The sequence below is a fragment of the Rhinopithecus bieti genome, unplaced genomic scaffold (genome assembly GCF_001698545.2).
Source record: "Rhinopithecus bieti isolate Rb0 unplaced genomic scaffold, ASM169854v2 scaffold_13351, whole genome shotgun sequence".
Lineage (NCBI taxonomy): Eukaryota > Metazoa > Chordata > Mammalia > Primates > Cercopithecidae > Rhinopithecus > Rhinopithecus bieti.
This window is the reverse complement of record NW_016807514.1, coordinates 1,493,881-1,512,994: the sequence shown is the minus strand read 5'-3', so window position 1 is coordinate 1,512,994 and position 19,114 is coordinate 1,493,881.

Below are 19,114 nucleotides of genomic sequence, written 5' to 3'. Positions count from 1 at the left end.
GCCCTTGGGTAACCAGCCTCCTAACTCTTAAGCAGGGGAGGCACCTGGCCAATAGCCACAGGACAGGCTTATGCATGGACGAGTCGCCAGGAAGAATGGACGTGGAAGTAGAAGTTTGGGCATCCCAGGGTGGGCGGTGGTGCCGGAGCATCACAGCAGGGCCTTCCGTCTCCCACCAGCGGGAAAACACTCTCCAAAAATGAGCTCTGCTCCCCATCCCCAGAGCATCCTCCCGGCCCACTCCTTCCCTGGCTCTCCTTCCTGATCATGGGCTTGTTTTTATGAATTTGAAAGGTAAAAGCCAATGCTCCATGGAACTTCGTGTTTTCTCCACCCCATAGTTTATTAAAAAAACGAAACATCCAGCAAATCATTTTTATGAGCAATTAAGTACCCTCTGGTGCATACATGGTGGGCTCAGCTGACAAATGGATTGACGACCCAGGCTGGGGGCTGAGCTGATCTCCCCTGGTTCTGCCCCCACCCCCACCTGATCCCTTACTGCTCCCCTTGGTGGCTGAGGTAAGTATTTCCATTCGTCAGTCTCAGGAGGAACGATGCTTTATGTTCTGGGCATGAGCGCTTTTATTTGCCATCATTTTCTCCTCTCCATGAGAACTGTTGGTTCATAACTTCTGTTATTGCAGAATATTATTTACAGATCTCAACGTAAGGGAAGCCAGCTGGGGGAATATTTGTTTGCATGGCTCCCCTTCCCCCAGACTCTCTCCCAAATCTCTAAATAAACTTTTCTATTGATTCTGGAGGGAAACATCCATCAGGCGTTGTCGTGAGAGCAAGATGGAGAAGCCGATTTCATTCCCGTTTTTGAAACATTTACTCTTCATTTCGAAGCCTTGAGGATGAAGCACTCTCATAGATGGCCCAAACACTTTCAGGCAAGACCTACTCGAGATGACCAAGGAGCTTTCTCTCCAGACAGGTGACTCCAGAGCCTAATTCTTTGCTACCCCAGTGGGTTTCCAGATTTGTCCAGAGATTGCGACATTATCCAAATGATATTTATTTGACGGACTCCTTTGCAAAGTGCTGTCTGTCAAGGCAACGCAGAGATCACCCTTTTACATCCAATATCAAAGCCGGTGTTCTGACAGCATTCTCCCTGATGTGTAAATGCATTTATACAAAGAGTCTTACAAGGGCCCAAATTTAAGTCATCCATGTGATAAATCACCTTTGCTTAAAAGAATAGAGATGGGCGACTGGGACTTATCCCTGAAAATCCAAGATCTGTGGCCATGGTAGTCCTATGACACTCTGGTTGTATGAAATCAATCACTAATAGGGAATTGTGGCTCCAAAGCCTGCTGACAGATGTTTCCTTTTTAATCTAAAATACTCCTTTGTAGCAACCACAAATAGTAACTGGAACCGCCGATTGTGTCCTCAATGTGGAAAAGAGGGACTGGCAAGGCGTGGAAGCTCCCAGTTGGTGAGCTCTGGCCCCAGAGTTTGCCTGTCCCTCCTCTGCCTTCTCATCTTCACCAAGATGGGATGCTGTGGGTAGGTGGCCACAGTGGACATCATCCAGTTGGTCCCAACAAGTCAGTTCCTGTCTTGAATTCTATTTTGGGAAGCGAGATGAGGGCATAGAAGGAGTCGCATCATGTTGTGACCAACTGAACTGCTGCTGAGGATTGCAGCGTGTCCTGGTCCACACCAAGAGATGCTCACAGAAAGCCTTCTCTGAGTCTCAGCATCCCCCAGGCATCAAGCATGGCCCCTGCCTTGCAATCCCCAAGGACGCACTGGCCATTCCTTAAATGCTCATTGAAAGGATGGAAAATGAAGGCCAGGTGCTGTAGCTCACGCCTGTAATGCCAGCACTTTAGGAGGCTGAGGCAGGCGGATCACGAGGTCAGGAGATCGAGACCATTCTGGTTAACATGGTGAAATCCCGTCTCTACTAAAAATACAAAAAAGTAGCCGGGCATGGTGGCGGGCGCCTGTAGCCCCAGCTACTCGGGAGGCTGAGGCAGGAGAATGGCGTGAACCTGGGAGGCGGAGCTTGCAGTGAGCCGAGAAGGCACCACTGCACTCCAGCCTGGGCGACAGAGCGAGACTCTGTATAAAAAAAAAAAAAAAAAAAAAAAAAAAAAGGATGGAAAATAAATAAAGGGCTTCTTCATCCCCAAAGTATTAAGGTGGCTGCTCCCTTTCCACATTTTCTTCCTAAAGACGGAGGTGGACAAAGACTCAGTTTCTCCGTGGGGGCCTTTATGTGGATCCATAGACATTTATTTGCAGTCCCTACTTACAAACATCCAAGTGGGTGGGTGCTGTAGTCTGAAGACATCCCTCAAAGTTCATGTGTTTGAAACTTGATCCCCAATGCAACAGCATTGAGAGGCGGGACCTTTAAGAGATGATTAGGCCATGAGGGCTCTCGCTTCATGAATGTATGAATACTCTTACCTCGAGAGTGGGTTCGTGACCATGGGTGCAGGTTAGTGATCATGGGAGTGGGTTAGTGATCGTGGGAGTGGGTTAGTGATCGTGGGAGTGGGTTAGTCATCATGGGAGTGGGTTAGTTAGCATGCGAATGGGTTAGATATCATGGGAGTGGGTTAGTTATCATGGGAGTGGGTTAGTTATCATGGGAGTGGGTTAATGATCATGGGAGAGGGTTAATGATCATGGGAGTGGGTTAGTTATCATGGGAGTGGGTTAGTTAGCATGAGAGTGGGTTAGTGATCATGGGAGTGGGTTCATGATCATGGGAGTGGGTTAGTGATCATGGGAGTGGGTTCATGATCATGAGAGTGGGTTAGTGATCATAGGTGCGGGTTAGTGATCATGGGAGTGGGTTAGTGATCATGGGAGTGGGTTAGTGATCATGGGAGTGGGTTAGTTATCATGGAAGTGGGTTAGTTAGCATGGGAGTGGGTTAGTTAGCATGAGAGTGGGTTAATGAGCATGGGTGTGGGTTAGTGATCATGGGAGTGGGTTAGTTATCATGAGAGTGGGTTAGTGATCATGGGAGTGGGTTAGTGATCATGGGAGTGGGTTAGTTATCATGGGAGTGGGTTAGTTATCATGGGAGTGGGTTAGTTATCATGGGAGTGGGTTAGTTATCATGGGAGTGGGTTAGTTATCATGGGAGTGGGTTAGTTATCATGGGAGTGGGTTAGTTATCATGGGAGTGGGTTAGTTATCATGGGAGTGGGTTAGTTATCATGGGAGTGGGTTAGTTATCATGGGAGTGGGTTAGTTATCATGGGAGTGGGTTAGTTATCATGGGAGTGGGTTAGTTATCATGGGAGTGGGTTAGTTATCATGAGAGTGGGTTAGTGATCATGGGAGTGGGTTAGTGATCATGGGAGTGGGTTAGTTATCATGGGAGTGGGTTAGTGATCATGGGAGTGGGTTAGTGATCATGGGAGTGGGTTAGTGATCATGGGAGTGGGTTAGTGATCATGGGAGTGGGTTAGTGATCATGGGAGTGGGTTAGTGATCATGGGAGTGGGTTAGTGATCATGGGAGTGGGTTAGTGATCATGGGAGTGGGTTAGTGATCATGGGAGTGGGTTAGTGATCATGGGAGTGGGTTAGTGATCATGGGAGTGGGTTAGTGATCATGGGAGTGGGTTAGTGATCATGGGAGTGGGTTAGTGATCATGGGAGTGGGTTAGTGATCATGGGAGTGGGTTAGTGATCATGGGAGTGGGTTAGTGATCATGGGAGTGGGTTAGTGATCATGGGAGTGGGTTAGTGATCATGGGAGTGGGTTAGTGATCATGGGAGTGGGTTAGTGATCATGGGAGTGGGTTAGTGATCATGGGAGTGGGTTAGTGATCATGGGAGTGGGTTAGTGATCATGGGAGTGGGTTAGTGATCATGGGAGTGGGTTAGTGATCATGGGAGTGGGTTAGTGATCATGGGAGTGGGTTAGTGATCATGGGAGTGGGTTAGTGATCATGGGAGTGGGTTAGTTATCATGAGAGTGGGTTAGTGATCATGGGAGTGGGTTAGTGATCATGGGAGTGGGTTAGTTATCATGCAAGTGGGTTAGTGATCATGGGAGTGGGTTAGTTATCATGAGAGAGTGTTAGTTATCATGGGAGTGAGTTAGTGATCATGCGAATGGGTTAGTGATCATGGGAGTGAGTTAGTTATCATGAGAGTGGGTTAGTTATCATGGGAGTGAGTTAGTGATCATGCGAGTGGGTTAGTGATCATGGGAGTGGGTTAGTGATCATGGGAGTGGATTAGTTGTCATGGCAGTGGGTTAGTGATCATGGGAGTGAGTTAGTGATCATGAGAGTGGGTTAGTCATCATGGGAGTGGGTTAGTCATCATGCGAGTGAGTTAGTCATCATGGGAGTGGGTTAGTTATCATGGGAGTGGGTTAGTTATCATGGGAGTGGGTTAGTTATCATGGGAGTGGGTTAGTTATCACGGGAGTGGGTTAGTTATCATGGGAGTGGGTTAGTTATCATGTGAGTGGGTTAGTTATCATGAGGGTGGGTTAATTTTCATGGGAATGCACTCCCAATGAAAGGATGAGTTTGATCTCCTTCCCTCCTCTCCCTCTCTTGCTCTCCTACCTTTCTCCATGGGATGACACAGCAAGAAGGCCCTCATCAGATAGGGACACCATGGCCTTGGACTTCCCAGCCTCAAGAGTTGTAAGAAATAAATCTCCGTTATTTATAAATGACCCAGTCTCAAGTATTCTGTTACAGCAGCGCAGCATGGACTAAGCCATGGGAGATAACTTACTCCAGTTTAAGAGTTCCCTGGAGCATGCACTGTGCAGTGGGCATGCGGCCGTCATGGCGCATGCGATGTTTGTTCAGTGTAAGCAGCATGTTTTGGTTAGGGAGCTGCTATGTGCTGTCTTCTCAGCTTGGGGCTAATTGTAGTTGGAATTTGAGGCTTTCTTTCTGTTTGCTCACCTTTAACTTTTATTTCACTGCCTGGTTTTGGGGTCCCAGGAAGCAGCCTGAATAATTTGTTTATGTGCTGCCAAATAATCTGGACTCCAGGAAGTCCCTAACAACTCTTATTGGTGTTTTTGCTATTGTTATAAGCAGAGCCCGGCGATTGAGTGAACAACAATGGCCTAAACCAAGCCCTAGCTTGGGTCTCAAAGTTCAGGGCACGTGTCCAGCAAAGCAGGCTGCCATTGAGGGTTGCTGTGATGCTCCCAAGGGTCTGGTGGTAGCTGAGGAGAAGTTGTGGAGCACACAGCGCTCTATCTTGCGGAAGCCCAAAGAACCAGAGAGGCTCCAGCTCCCAGAGACCCCTGCCTCTCCTCTGCCTGACTTCCTTGCCTCTTTGCCTGGGCCTGAGCTTCCTTCCCCAGCCCCTCCCTTGCATGGGGTCTGCTCCCACTTCCTTCAGAAGCCCTCCCTATGTCTGCCAGGCCTGGGTGGGGTCTGCCCTCTGACCTCTTCTGTATTATTGCTGACCCCAGCTCCTTTGCCCAGGCCCTGTGACTTGCCATAACCTGCCTCCTCCTGTTCCTCTCATTATTACCTGTCTGCCGGCCCTTCTGCACCCCTTCTCTGCCCCACTATTCCCGCTGGCTGCACACTCAGCCCGCTTGCACCAGCACTTCCCGGAGCTCTTGGCCAGTATCTCCTGGGCCCGGCCTGACCTCTGACTCAGCCTCTGGGGCTGGCCCGGGACTGGCTCCCTTGACCCAGCTCATTCCCCACCAATGTTCCCTGAGTCCCAGGGCCCTGTTTCTGGTTCTTACCTCCAAGCCACACCCCACCTTTGTGCTGAACTAGAAACAGTGAAGATTCCCAGAATCTTGGACAGCTCCTCCCCTCTTGCCCTCGAGAACTGAAGGCGGAGGATTGGGACCGCCTTGTTTTCCACGCTGAGCCTTCCCTCTCATCACCGAGCTCTCAGAATTTTCTGTACTCTGAGAGTCCCACAAGGACTGACTCTGGACAGTGATGTCGGAGTGTGGGAGTTCTGCCTGCAAGAAGCTCTGCAGAGAGATAATGAACCAAACTCTGGTTTGAATAATAAAATAACACTTAGTGAGAGTAAACCAACTGCTGCCGAAATGCCAGCGAATATGTACACACGCAAGTTTAGCACAAATGCTGAAAAATACCCTCTTCTCCCAATTCGAGACGGCATGTGCCCTGAATGGGACACTGAACCCAGTCCCTCTTTTCAGCCCCTCGCCACCCTGCTGGAGCCCCTGGGGAAGGAAAGCGTTTTTCTTCCCAAGTTCCTATCCTGTGACCTGCTCACTCTGTTTCCCAGCTTGGGCCTCTCAGCATTCAGCAGATACGGTTGTGCAGCACCTCAGAGGGGAAGCTCAGGAGCCAGCCAGGAGCTCCAGGACCTGCTCCAGAAGGTTCCGCCTGGGCCCTCCTGCTCCCACCGGTGTCTCTGCTTTGCTGAAGCACTGAGGGGCAGGCTGCTGCTGCTTGGACTCCGCCACTGTGCTCAGTGCGTGGAAATGAGGGAAGACCCTGCTCCCAATGAGGAAAGCAGAGGTCCATTGTTTGGAGCTTGCACAGGAACCGGCCGCCATCGCTTGCCTCAAAGGCAGGCAGGGGAGTGGGAAGCTTCAAGGTGGAGATGGGGAGGCTCCGGGTGAGCCCACACAGAGGCTGTTGGCCTGGGGAGCTGGAGGCAGCTGACCAGAAGCAGGCGTCCTGTGACAGGATTGGGGAGGGGGCACGTTTAGAGTTGGAATATGAATTGGAAGTGGGGACAAAAATTAGGGAAATCATCAGTTGCCAATCAAGGCCTGGCCACTCGAGGCTGGTTGTGACAGGGGTTATTGTTTGGTGTCCTGGGCTGTTCGAGGGATGGTGATCTGACGTCTGCAAGTCTGACTCATGACAACAGGCTGGCCCCTGGGCAGGGTCTGTAGGGAAGGGGTGGACTCCTGGGCGGGGTCTATAGGGAAGGGCAGTCTCCTGGGTTGGGGTCTATAGGGAAGGGGTGATATAAGGAAGGGGCGGTCTCCTAGGTGGAGGTTCTGTAGGGGAAGGGGCGGTCTCCTGGCGGGGTCTGTAGGGAAGGGGTGGTTCCTGGGCGGGGTCTTGTAGTGAAGAGGCGTCTCCTGGGCGGGGTCTGTAGGGGAAGGCGGTCTGCGGTCTCCTGGGTGGGGTTGTAGGGAAGGGTGCGGTCTCCTGGGCCGCGTGTCTGAGGGGGAAGGGGAGATCTTGTAGGGAAAGGAGGTCTCCTGGGCGGGTCCATAGGATGGGGATGGTCTCCTGGGCAGGCGTCCGTAGGGGAAGGGAGAGGTCTCCTGGGCGGCGGTCTGTAGGGAAGGGTGGTCTGGGCGGGGTCTGTAGGGAAGGGGCGGTCCCCTCTAGGTGGGTCTGTAGGGAAAGGGGCGGTCTCCTGGCGGGGTCTGTAGGAAGGGGTGGTCCTCCTGGGCGGTCTGTTAGGGAAGAGGCGTCTTCCTGGGCGGGTCGTAGGGAAGGGCGTCTCCTGGGTGGGGTCTGTAGGAAGGGCGCTCCTGGGGCGGCTCTGTAGGGAAGGGGAGATCTGTAGGGAAAGGGAGGGTCTCCTGGGCGGGGTCCATAGGGATGGATGGTCTCCTGGGCAGGGTTGTAGGGGAAGGGTGGTCTCCTGGGCGGGGTCTGTAGGGAAGGCGGTCTCCTGGCGGGTCTGTAGGGAAGGGGCGTCTCCGGGGCGGGTTCTGTAGGAAGGGGTGGGTCTCCTGGCGGGGTCTGTAAGGGGAAGGGGCGGTCCCTGGGCAGGGGTCTGTAGGGAAGGGTTTGGTCTCCTGGGCGGGGTCTGTAGGAAGGGGCGTTCTCCTTGGGTTGGGGTCTGTAGGGAAGGGAATCTGAGGGAAAGGGAGGTCTCCTGGCGGGGTCCATAGGGATGGGGTGGTCTCCTGGCAGGGTCCGTAGGGAAGGGGAGGTCTCCTGGGCGGTGTCTGTAGGGAAGGGGTGGTCTCCTGGGCGTGTCTGTGGGAAGGGGCGGTCTCCTGGGCAGGTCTGTAGGGAAGGGCGGTTCCTGGGCGGGGTCCTGTAGGAAGGCGGTCTCTCTGGGCGGGGTCTGTAGGAAGGGCGGTCTCCTGGGCGGGGTCCGTACGGGAAGGGGCGGTCTCCTGGGCGGGGTCCGTAGGGAAGGCGTCTCCTGGGCGGGTCTGGTCTGTAGGGAAGGGTGGTCTCCTGGGCGTGTCTGTATGGGAAGGCGGTCTCTGGCGGGGTCCATAGGGATGGGGCAGTCTCCTGGGCAGGGTCCGTACAGAAGGGCGGTCTCCTGGGGGGGTCTGTAGGGAAGGGGTTGGTCTCCGGGTTTGGGTCTGTCACGAAAGGGGCTTCTCCTGGGCAGGGTCTGTAGGGAAGGGGCGGTCTCCTGGGTGGGGTCTGTAGGGAAGGAGTGGTCTCCTGGGCGGGGTCTGTAGGGAAGGGGTGGTCTCCTGGGCGGGATCTGTAGGGAAGGGGTGGTATAGGGAAGGGGTGGTTTCCTGGGCTGGGTGTATAGGGAAGGGGTGGTTTCCTGGGCCGGTGCTGCAGGTCATGGGTCAGAGCTGTCTTTCCACGGATGGTTTGCCCACTGTCTGTTTGTATATTCAGCCTCTGGTTCCTGAATCCCTGAGCCTGAGTTTTACCCACTAGTGGAGACGGCAGAGGATGTGATCGCTCTTCAGGCCCCAATACCTGCACATCTGACTCCCTAGGCTGTCCCTGCCTGAGGAGAGCCCAGCCCGAGACTTCCACGCTCAGACGTGGGAGCTGTGCACAGAGTGGACGCCTTGACTTCAACCTCTCTCCTGCAAAGCCTGGCAAATCCCACACTATGGTGGCCCAAGAACGCAGCAGATGCATCCTTCTCACATTCACAAGGCCCCACTAAGACACTGGGCTCAGAGTCACAGGAAGGAAACAAACTTTGTGAAAATCAGAATGTTGAAGCCACTCCCTGGAGCTGGGAGGGCAGGAACTGTCATTGCCATGGGTACACCCAGGAGCACAGGTTTTATGCAACATCCTCACTCTGATAGAACCTAAGGGGTATATCTGGGGCCCAGGATATTAGCAAATCAAATATATTCTGAGCAGCATTTCTGCCAATAATGGGATGACAGGATGAGTCACCCCATTATTGAATCTGTGGTTCATACAGGAGAGGCAGGTGGCACTTTCCTCCCTGTTTTCCCTCTCCCTGCTTCCCTTTCCCTCAATTTCTTGGTGTTCCTTGGCCAGGGTGTAGCTTTAGCCCTAAGTGTCCACTTAATTTCCTTTCTACTCCCCACTCCTCCAAGCCTGGCTGCTATCCTCTTGGCTCAAATCTGGCTTGGGGGCCGCTTTCAAGCAGCGAAAAATGCAGTTCAGAGGTGGACAGTGCATCAGGTTGCCCTGGACCCAGGTAGTGACTCACCCGGCACACTTTAACCTCACCTCTGGGGCTGACTGTGCGGCCCCCTGCAGGCTTTTCAGGAGCTCTTTCTGTTGTTCAAAGAAATAGGTGAATGAATGGAAGACCAAGGCCAAAGGCCAAAAGAGAGACAAGGGGACAAGGGGGCCGTGGACGGGGAGGCAGGGATGGGCCGGGGCCACTTGTCTCCTGGCTCTCCGTGCTGGCAGACAGCCTGAACCCGACAGCCCTGCGGGTGGGCATGTGAGGCTGGATGGGAGCCTCTTTTTCCCTTTGTGTGTGTGTGAGGGGTCGCTTTCAATCCGTAACTCCTTGGTTTGGCTTATGGTTTCTATGGCTTTTTTTTTTTTTTCGTAAGATGCCCTGGCCTCCACGAGACTCCATGCCATGCTCCTCTCTGCCACTCCCACTTGAGAGATTCAGAAAATTCCGTTCTTTGAAACAGACGGAGGTTTATATTTGGGAGGAACTTTCCGTCGGTGCCTTGACGGCACCGACACTCATATTCATCACGAAATGTAACTTTCTCCTGGGATTTCCCCCCGGAGGGCTCCCACGGTCTCCTTCCACTCCAGAGGTCAGGAATTAGACTGGTCAACAATTAATGCAGTCAGAGAAGAACAATGTAAAGGAACCCAGGCCTTAGGGGAGGTGAGAATGGGAGCAGAGCCTACAGGCCCAGCCCACGCAGGCTGAAGGAGAAGGCTCACCCCACACCACGGCGCACCGAGAACAAAGCAGGCTCAGACTTCGCTCACCGAACGCACGATGCGAGTTCCCTCGGGTCACACACAGGACTAGGTTTCCAGCATTAACCTGATGGGCACTTCCGTCCACTTCCCTCGAGACCCTGCGGAAACGAAGATCGTTACTTGCTTTACCTTCTGGCTCTATACCTGGGTCCCCGAGCTGCATGGGGCCTTGGGAGCCATCCCCTCCTGCCACCCCAGGTTTGGGAGACCCCCTGGATCTGAGCCCCCTAATCCAAGCCCACGACAAGGTCAGTCTCCCCAGTGCAGGCAAAAGTCCATCCAGTCACGGAATGGGTTGGAGGGATTCTGTTTGTGGGCAATGAGGTTTGGGTGGGAGATGCAGGGAAGGCGTAAAACAGGGAGAGAGTCCCATGGGAGGCCACAGCACATCTCAGGACAGTACTGTGCCCTGTCCTAGATAGGGCTCCTTGGAGTGCAGCATGGCTCCCTCAGCTGAGGAACCTTCGGGGTCTCCGCTCCTCCTCTCCCTAGATTCCGAGATGCTAGAGCTGGGAGATGGGACAGGGCCCTCCTGTTCTTTCTGAGCCAGAGACAGGATGGTGCAGGCACCGTGCGATGGCCCATGACTTTCCAAGGGCTGCCCTTCCTGCCACACTTCCCACCCAGCCTTGAACCCTGTAGGGCCTGGGGTCAGGATGTGTGAGAAGCTGGGGCGGCAGGGGAATGTTCCCCTTGCCATGGCCCCCAGCCACCCCAGTGGGGTTTGATCCTGGGCTGAGTCCTCCCCTGTGACCTTAAGAGTCGTGGGCTGCCCAGTTCCTGGTCTGTGCTTTCCTAACTGGGTTCCACCTCTGCTGGGGCTCACAACTGCCAGTAAGTGGGTTCCCCAAGGCCCCAAGCTACCTCTTTTCTAGGTTTCTCTGTAGGGGAAGGAATCTTCCCTTCCAGGGAGAAAGGACCCCAATGCCTGGGCAGAGGATAGGACCCCAGAGTCTCAGTGGGCAGCTCCATGTTCCCTTTGGAGAAAGCTGTCTCGGAGAAGAGGGCTGCTGGCAGCCTGGAAGTTGGGAGGTTGGAAAAAGGAGGCCTACGCCTGCTCTGGGCCCCACCCCCGCCTAGCCTGATCTCCGTCTGTGCTCCGTCACATTCCTGGATGTGACGACCTCCTGGGCGTATCATCTGGGCCCGGCTTCTATTGGCTGTGGCATGGGGTGAAAGCCGTCATTGTTACTCTATTTCACAGAGTCCTTATCCCCAGTTAAAGAGTCTTCAGGGTCAGATACTTAATGTGATTATTCTGAAGCACCAAGTCAATGACTTATGAAAACCTCTGCTACCCACAGGTACTGGAAAAACAAGCAAAATCCTTCTCTCACTCTCTATTAGACCTAAGATGCATTGGTGCTGTTTTCACAGTTCATGGTTCAGGGAAATTTACATTTGATTCCTTCTAGAGAATATAAAGGTAGCTCTTACATAAGAAGGAGTAGGGCTAAAAGAGATGTTGGTATAATTTAAACATTTAAAACTGCAATTTAAAGACTTTAAATACTTTGGATCTATGACATCTAACTGCTGACTCCCAGGTCAGTGAATGGTGTTGGGCAGAAATTTGGGGAGTGAGATAGCAGAATGTACCAACAGAAGGGTCCACTGGCGAGCTGGCATGTCATACTTCACACATAAATAGACTGTATGAGCCATTTCTCTCCTCTAGTGTCTGCAGTTACAAAAGAAGATGCATCATCCACTCAGGATTTGGTATCAACAATATAATAAACCTCATCTTTTATGTAGACATTTCCTACATAAAATAAACCTCTTTCTACTGAACATAGGTCAGGCAATTCATGGCCACTGGCTTTGTTATCCTTTTTGTGTAACTCATTGTGTAGAGAGAGAAGCATTGGCAGCCAGCCTGTCCTTGGAATTGAGTTTACTTAGTGTGAGCCACCTGGTCTCCTCTCCTTGGGATGCCAAGAGGAGACTACAGCCTAGCATTCTGGCCTCTGCCCTTGGGCACCCAGGAGAAGAGGGGGCCTGTTGGTCTGCACAACATGGAGAAAGTGTGCAGGGCTGATCGATGGAGCAGCTGCCTAGGTCTGAATCCCAGTCAGACCCTTGCCAGGTAGGCAGCCTTGAGCAAACATAAACTCCAATGTTCTCATTTGCAATAATTGTCCCTATGTCATAGGACTGCTGTTGGGGCAAAATGAATGAATATGTACAAAGCATTGAAAACGGTGTGAACACTTAGTAAATGCCCCACGAATGTTGGCTGGCTGCTGTCATCACATGATCACCATGATCATCATTACCACCACCACCACCATAACCATTATCATCAACACCATCCTTACTTTCATCACTGGGATCACCATCATGATTACCACCATCACGGTTACCATCATCATCATCACCATCATCATTACATCATCACCACCATCACCACCACCACCACCACCACCATCCTTACTATCATCACTGTGATCACCATCATCATTTTTATCACCATCACCATCATCACCATCAGCATCACCATCACCACCACCACCATTATCATCAACACCATCTTTACTGTCAACACTGTGATCACCATTATCATTACCACCATCACCATCACCATCATTATATTATCACCACCACCATCACCACCAGCAGCAGCATCCTTACTATCATCACTGTGATCACCATCATCATTACCACCATCACCATCATCACCATCATCGTCATTACCGTCATCACCACCATTCTTACCATCATCGCTGTGATCACATCATCACCAATACCATCATTACCGTTATCATCACCATCATTACCATCTCCATCATCACCGTCATTACCGTCTCCGTCATCACCATCATCACCATCACCACCACCATCATGACTGTAATCATCATCATTATCACCATCACTATCATCGCCGTGACTCTCATGGTGGATCCCTTGACTCAGTAGTAGGCACAGAGAGGTTTAAGGAGCTATGACTAACAGAAATGAAAGACAGAGTGTTTGTGCTGGAAATAATAAAGGAAGTATTAGTACTCTTATTGGGTGCTATTACTGTTGCTATTTTATAAATAGTAAAGAAGCTGAGGCAGAGAGAGGCTGTGAAACCTGCCCGGCATCACACAGAGGAGTCGGTATTTAAACTGGGAAGTCTCGATTAAACTCTTAACCCTGGAAATGTTGAAATCCTGAAAGGAAGATGGCTTTGTAGGGTGACTACAGAGTCCTTGAACACTAGTGAGATGCTTCGAGTAGGTGACTCAAAGTCATTTGAGCACTGAAAGTCTATGATTTTATGAACACTATGAAATCATAAGTCTATGATTTTATTCAGGAAAGTGAAATAGAGTAAGTTGAATCAAATATTTTGAAACAAAGGCTGGGATGCTCCAGGGGAGAGATTGGACTATTAAAAAATAGTAAATGGGATTTAATTTTCAACATTGACATGCTGTCTGTGGCTGGGCCAGGCCCCGCCCACCTGAGCTGTCCATATTGCTGTTCCCAGAGTGCACAGATGACTGACTGCCTGAATCACATTTCTAATTCTTGTCTAACTGTTTCTCATTTTATTCTTCTCTTATTGGAGTTTTGAGAGATACGACGAGCCAAAGCTCCCTTTAGGGCAGCAAACCCCAGGAAAAAGATAAAGCAATTCTCAGCCTGGATGCAAGATAAATCCTCTGTCCCCCTCATTATAAAATACCTATTATGTCCCTTTATCTCCAAGTGAGCAGCATTATTTCAATTTAGCAGTGTGTGAGAAATGTACCAGGATATAATGAAAGGACCAAGGATGCACTATTTAATGTCAGAATGACAGATGCCTCAATTAGGCAGACAGGACTATTTCTCCTCAAAATAGATAAAGATGAAATTTTTATAAGATTGTGCTGTTTGTGTTTATGGTACAGTACTGTTACAAGCTTTCATTACAATATACATTAAAACAAAAACTCTTATTTCAGTGGAAACCGACCATCTTGCTAATAATTTTGCAACTCAGAACTGCCATTTATCAAAGCCCTTGGTCCTCTCACCTGGGAGGAGAAGTCTTCACAGACCTGAGGCACCATCAGGTAACAAATCTCACTCCGGCATTCAGAAATCCTTTTCCAAGAGAGACAGAAAGGCATGTTTCGAAGTTATTGTTTGGTTGAAGCTTGTGGATATATTTTTGACATGTGAACTTTTCTTTTCTCCTTGGTCTTGATCTCAAGTCACCGGACACGGGACACTCAATGGGTGATTGCAAAGGCTGGGTGGGGGCCGGGGCACTGGTTTAGGTTCTGCCACTTTTCTGTCTCTCACCCTCGGCAGGTGCAATCTCTGCAGCTCCACTCACCACCAGGCCTGCCACTCTGGAGCCTCTTGGCCATCTGAGTCTGTAGCTCAAATATTTCAATGTTTCTTTAGCATCTTCTAACCCACCGTGGAGGATTTTCTCAGTCGATCCTTATCGCTATGAAAGAGACGTTGTTACCATTCACAGCCATGTATTCAGTTTCTAAAGCTTTATTTCCAGTCACTCCTCTGCTTTCCATTTTAGGGTTTTATATTCTCCAATCGCCATGAGAACACATCATTTTTTTATAAATGGGAAAATGCATCAGCTCTGTAAAAACATTTGGAATTACGTAACCAAATGTCTGGTTCCAGGAAAATGATGAGCCAAGACAGCATTGTGTGTCCCCTCCTAAAAATGCACAGAAATGACAGGTGAATTATAACCCTTCAACAGATACACAGGGTCGAGTATATGAATGCACGCCTGCGCACACACACACACACACACACACACACATTCGGAATGGCCCTGGGCTAGACATTAACAAGGAACAGGAAACGCTTGAGCTGTAGGTGCCTTAAGTGGAGTGGTGAGACTGGAAGGGAGGGCCTGGAAGCTGGGTTTCTGGGTTGTGGTGTTCATTAAGGGACTGGTATGAGACCTTGGGCCCTGCTGAGGTGGGTAGTGCAGGTTGACTGAAAAATGGAAATTCCTGTTTCCCCTATGAATCAGAAGATCAAATTTATACTGCCAACATGATTCTTCATGTTAAAAAACTTACAAATGAATCTACCACAGAAATGATACATTCCATGGGATTCTTATGAGCCCTGAATTCTGTAAGTTTTCCTCTAGACTTTGTCTTTGTTTTCATTATGGTGCATCTTCTTCTGTCATGATCAGAGGGGTATCAGTCACTTGGGACCAGTTTCTTAGCTTGGGATTTACTGGCTTCCCCCAAGAGTCCTCCCTTGAACACCAGCATAAACTCAGCTTCCAGTGAGTGCAGAGGCTGTCTCTGATTTCTACCCGGGGTTTCTGTGCCCAGCACAGGGCCTGATACCTGGCACCTGTCTCTGGTGTTTTTTGGCGGCTGCTGAGTGGGGATGTGGAGGAATCACCGTGGTTCCCTGTGTGTGCCCCTCAGTTTCACTTCTGGGACACTATCCCCTGGTTTAAACAGAAACCTTTGTTGAATGAATTAAAATAACTAGAGGAAGGAAATGTAGTGGAGAACAGCTTTCATCCAGTTAAAAAATTTAAAAACATGAATAGCTGTTTGAAGACATTTTTCCCTCCATGCCTCGAGCCTGCCTCTTTCTCCTCTGCGAGTAGGCTGTGTCCTGACATGGAAGGCGGGGCTGATGCTTTTAAACAAAGGACTTTTAATAAAGCAGATTCATCATTCTGAGGGCTTCTGTTCCAACTGTCAGACCCACCGTCGAGAGAGGGAGAGATGGAGCGGGGCTTCTACAGCGCTGGTTTCACAGGAGATACAAAGAGATAGTTAGAACCACGCGTAAGAAGGTAATAGAGCGAGACACCTAGACGAGGTGGGGGAGAGAGGAGTGGTGAGAGATGGGTGGATTTAGCCCTCGAAGTCACTGGGCCATGAAGGGGCAACAGGAGCTGCGGGTCTCCACCTGCCCCTGCCTTGCTGGCTGCATCTCCCTTTGCTGCATCTGCAGCCAGGGAAGATGGGGTGGGCAGAAGCCACTGTGGAATCTCTACCCCCACCCCATTTTTTTTCCCTAAAAAGTGGTTTATTTGGCCGGGTGCAGTGGCTTATGCCTGTAATCCCAGCACTTTGGGAGGCTGAGGTGGGCGGATCGCCTGAGGTCAGGAGTTTGAGACCAGCCTGGCCAACATGGTGAAACTCCGTCTGTACTAAAAATACAAAAATTAGCCAGGTGTGGTCGTGGGTGCCTGTAGTCCCAGCTACTTAGGAGGCTGAGGCAGGAGAATCGCTTGAACCCGGGAGGCAGAGGTTGCAAAGAGCAGAGATCATGTCACTGTAGTCCAGCCTGGGTGACAAGCGAAACTCCATCTCAAAAAAAAAAAAAAAATGGTTTATTGTATTGGGTAGCTTCTCCCTTCTCTCTGCTTGATATTAAGTGCCAGACACAGTGCAATGTTGCAATGTTCCTCATTCCACACAAACTTGTCCCGTGTATAGAAGAAGAAAATACAGATGCCCACAGAGGCCCAGCAACTTGCCCCAGGCCTCACAGCTACCAAATGGCAGGGTGGGACAGGGAGCTGGCTCCGGCCCACTGAGAGGACAGTCACTGCTCAGGGCCTTTAAATGAACCTAAAGGTCCCATCTTTTGCTCTTCTTCTTATTTTCTATGTCCAAGGAGTTGCTTGGCTGGGCACCAACTCCAAATTAAGGCCGGGGCATTCCAGAGAGCGAGAGATAAGTGGAAGCCCATCTACCAGGTGGAGAGTGCACCCTCCTCAGTAGGATCCGCCAGGTGGAGAGTGCACCCTCCTCAGTAGGATCCGCCAGGTGGAGAGTGCACCCTCCTCGGCAGGAGAGGGGTCTGTGCTCAGCTATGACCTGCTGACAGGGTGGGTGTTTCACAGCAGAACCCGCTCCGAGACCCAGCTGTGCATGGCAGGGACGGCTCTGCCCTCTGCCTCGGAACTGTCCTGTCATCCATGAAAGAATCCCAGCCTTGATGCGGGACAGTTCTGCAGCCTCCATCAAGGTGGTAAATAGAGCCCCAAACCATCTCGTTTCATGTGGGACTGAGGGGGTTCCTGGGATGCAGGACTTTTTGTGTTAAAACTGGGAAAATGGGGCTGGGCCCACCTTTCCCATGTTTCCCTGTTGCCAGAGCTCATGGTCCTTATGGACCGCAATGGTCAGGTGCTGACAGAGCCTGGGCCAGCTAAGCAGGTCCCGAGTTAAACATCCGCTCACGGAATTGACCTCTCCCATATGGACTTCCGCCAACCATAGATGTGGTTTGACGTTTTCTCCTTGCACTCCATTAGGCCCCAGTTTTCGCATGACCCTGGAGCACAGAGCCGAGGGGGAGGGATGCCACACACACTCAAGGACTCGGTCAGGGACTTGGTCCTGGATGGCAGAGGCTGCGGGACTGTGGGAGGGGTTGGTGTGGAGTCCTTGCCACATCCTCACAGCTCCCCCAGGGGTGCTCCTGAGCCTGGTGCTCAGACACCTGTGGCAGAGGGGTGGAGGGCTCTGAAGGTTACACATGTCACACTCAGTACCATGGACAAGCCACAGTCCTGAACCGCTGGTCCACTGAGCTGAACCTGCAGCCTGGCAAGCAGCGGCGGTCACAGAGCTGACTTTCAGAACCTGAAACCTGTGTTAGGGCCCCCCGACTCCAGGCACCAGGTGGGCCTCCTGAGCCATCTGAGGCCTCACAGGACTGTCCAGAGGGTCCCAAAGTTCTCTGGTACCTAGGTTCACCATTACCATCCTACCACCCAGACACCACGGAATAGCTTTTTGTTGCAGCAGTTACTGAAACTGCAATTTGCCCTGCAAAGATGGTTGTTTAATTTAGCTATGTTTGCCTACGAATCAGCTCGAACGTTATTCTGTTTAATTTCCCTCTCCCAAATAGCATGATGCTTAATGTAAACCAATTACTACAATTTTGCTTTCTAAGAAATCAGGAAATGTAATCAAGGAGATGCAATTTGTTTGCTTTTCATGAAATACTAGGGTGCAGTAGCGACAGGAGTGGCGGGAGGTGGCCTTTGGAGGGATCAGAACATGCATGTGTGAGCGTGTGTGTGCGAGATGTGAGTGCAGCCATGTGTGTGCATGTATCTGCATGTATCTCTCCATGTGTGCCTCTCTGTGTCTGTGTGTGAGATGTGTGCATTTATCCTGAAAGCTGCACACAGGCCTGAGCCATGAGAAAGCCCAGTCCGCTTACACAAATCCTGAAGTATTAAGAGGTTCACAAAAGGCTGACGGGACAGACCTTCATTCCCAGACAGGCAGGGCTGACCTGGGCGAGGGAAGATTTGCTTCTGGGCAATTGACTGCCCATAAAGGTTGATTGGGCATAAGAAGAGGCATTTTATTTTGAATCTCTTTTTCATTGTAAATGATAATTAGGCTCCTGGGGAGAGAGGTGAGTGATCTAACACGGAACAGTGTCCAGGGGGCAGCAGGAGCATGAGAAAAGCCTGGAGAGTGGGGGAGGAGGCTCCCTCCTGGAAGGCCACTGGGTCAGAGCTGCCCGAACACCCTCTGGTCCCAGCATCAGGTCGGGGCAACGCCAGGCTGAGTGAGACAGGCTCTTTCCAGCAGATAGTCCCCTCCGCACCCCCAGACTCCTGGCTTCGACTGCTGGTTCGCTGGTCTCTCTCCAGGATGGGCAGGGATAAGACCTGGGAGGGGTTTGGGGACTGTGTCCTCTTGCTGGAATCCTTGCTCTTAGGCCTGAGGGTTGTGGCTGGTCAGCAGTTCTCACCATCGTCCTCCAGCCTTGGACTCTGACCAGGGAGTGAATTATCTGATTTCTTTCCTTTCCTTGGAAATCTCCTATAACCTACATATCAAAGAGGTCTCCTCCTTCCAGGCTGCAAAAATGGGAGCTCAGAGACTGGCCCAGAGGAAGTGGCCAGAGGCGACAGGCCCTCCCCTGGGGGCTCTCCGGGGTCTGCACCACACCAGGTGTCTGGTACTCTCCAAGCACAAAGTCCCATCTATGAAAATCTCTCTTGTCAGTCCCCAGGAAGCTGCTGCACCACACCAGGTGTCTGGTACTCTCCAAGCACAA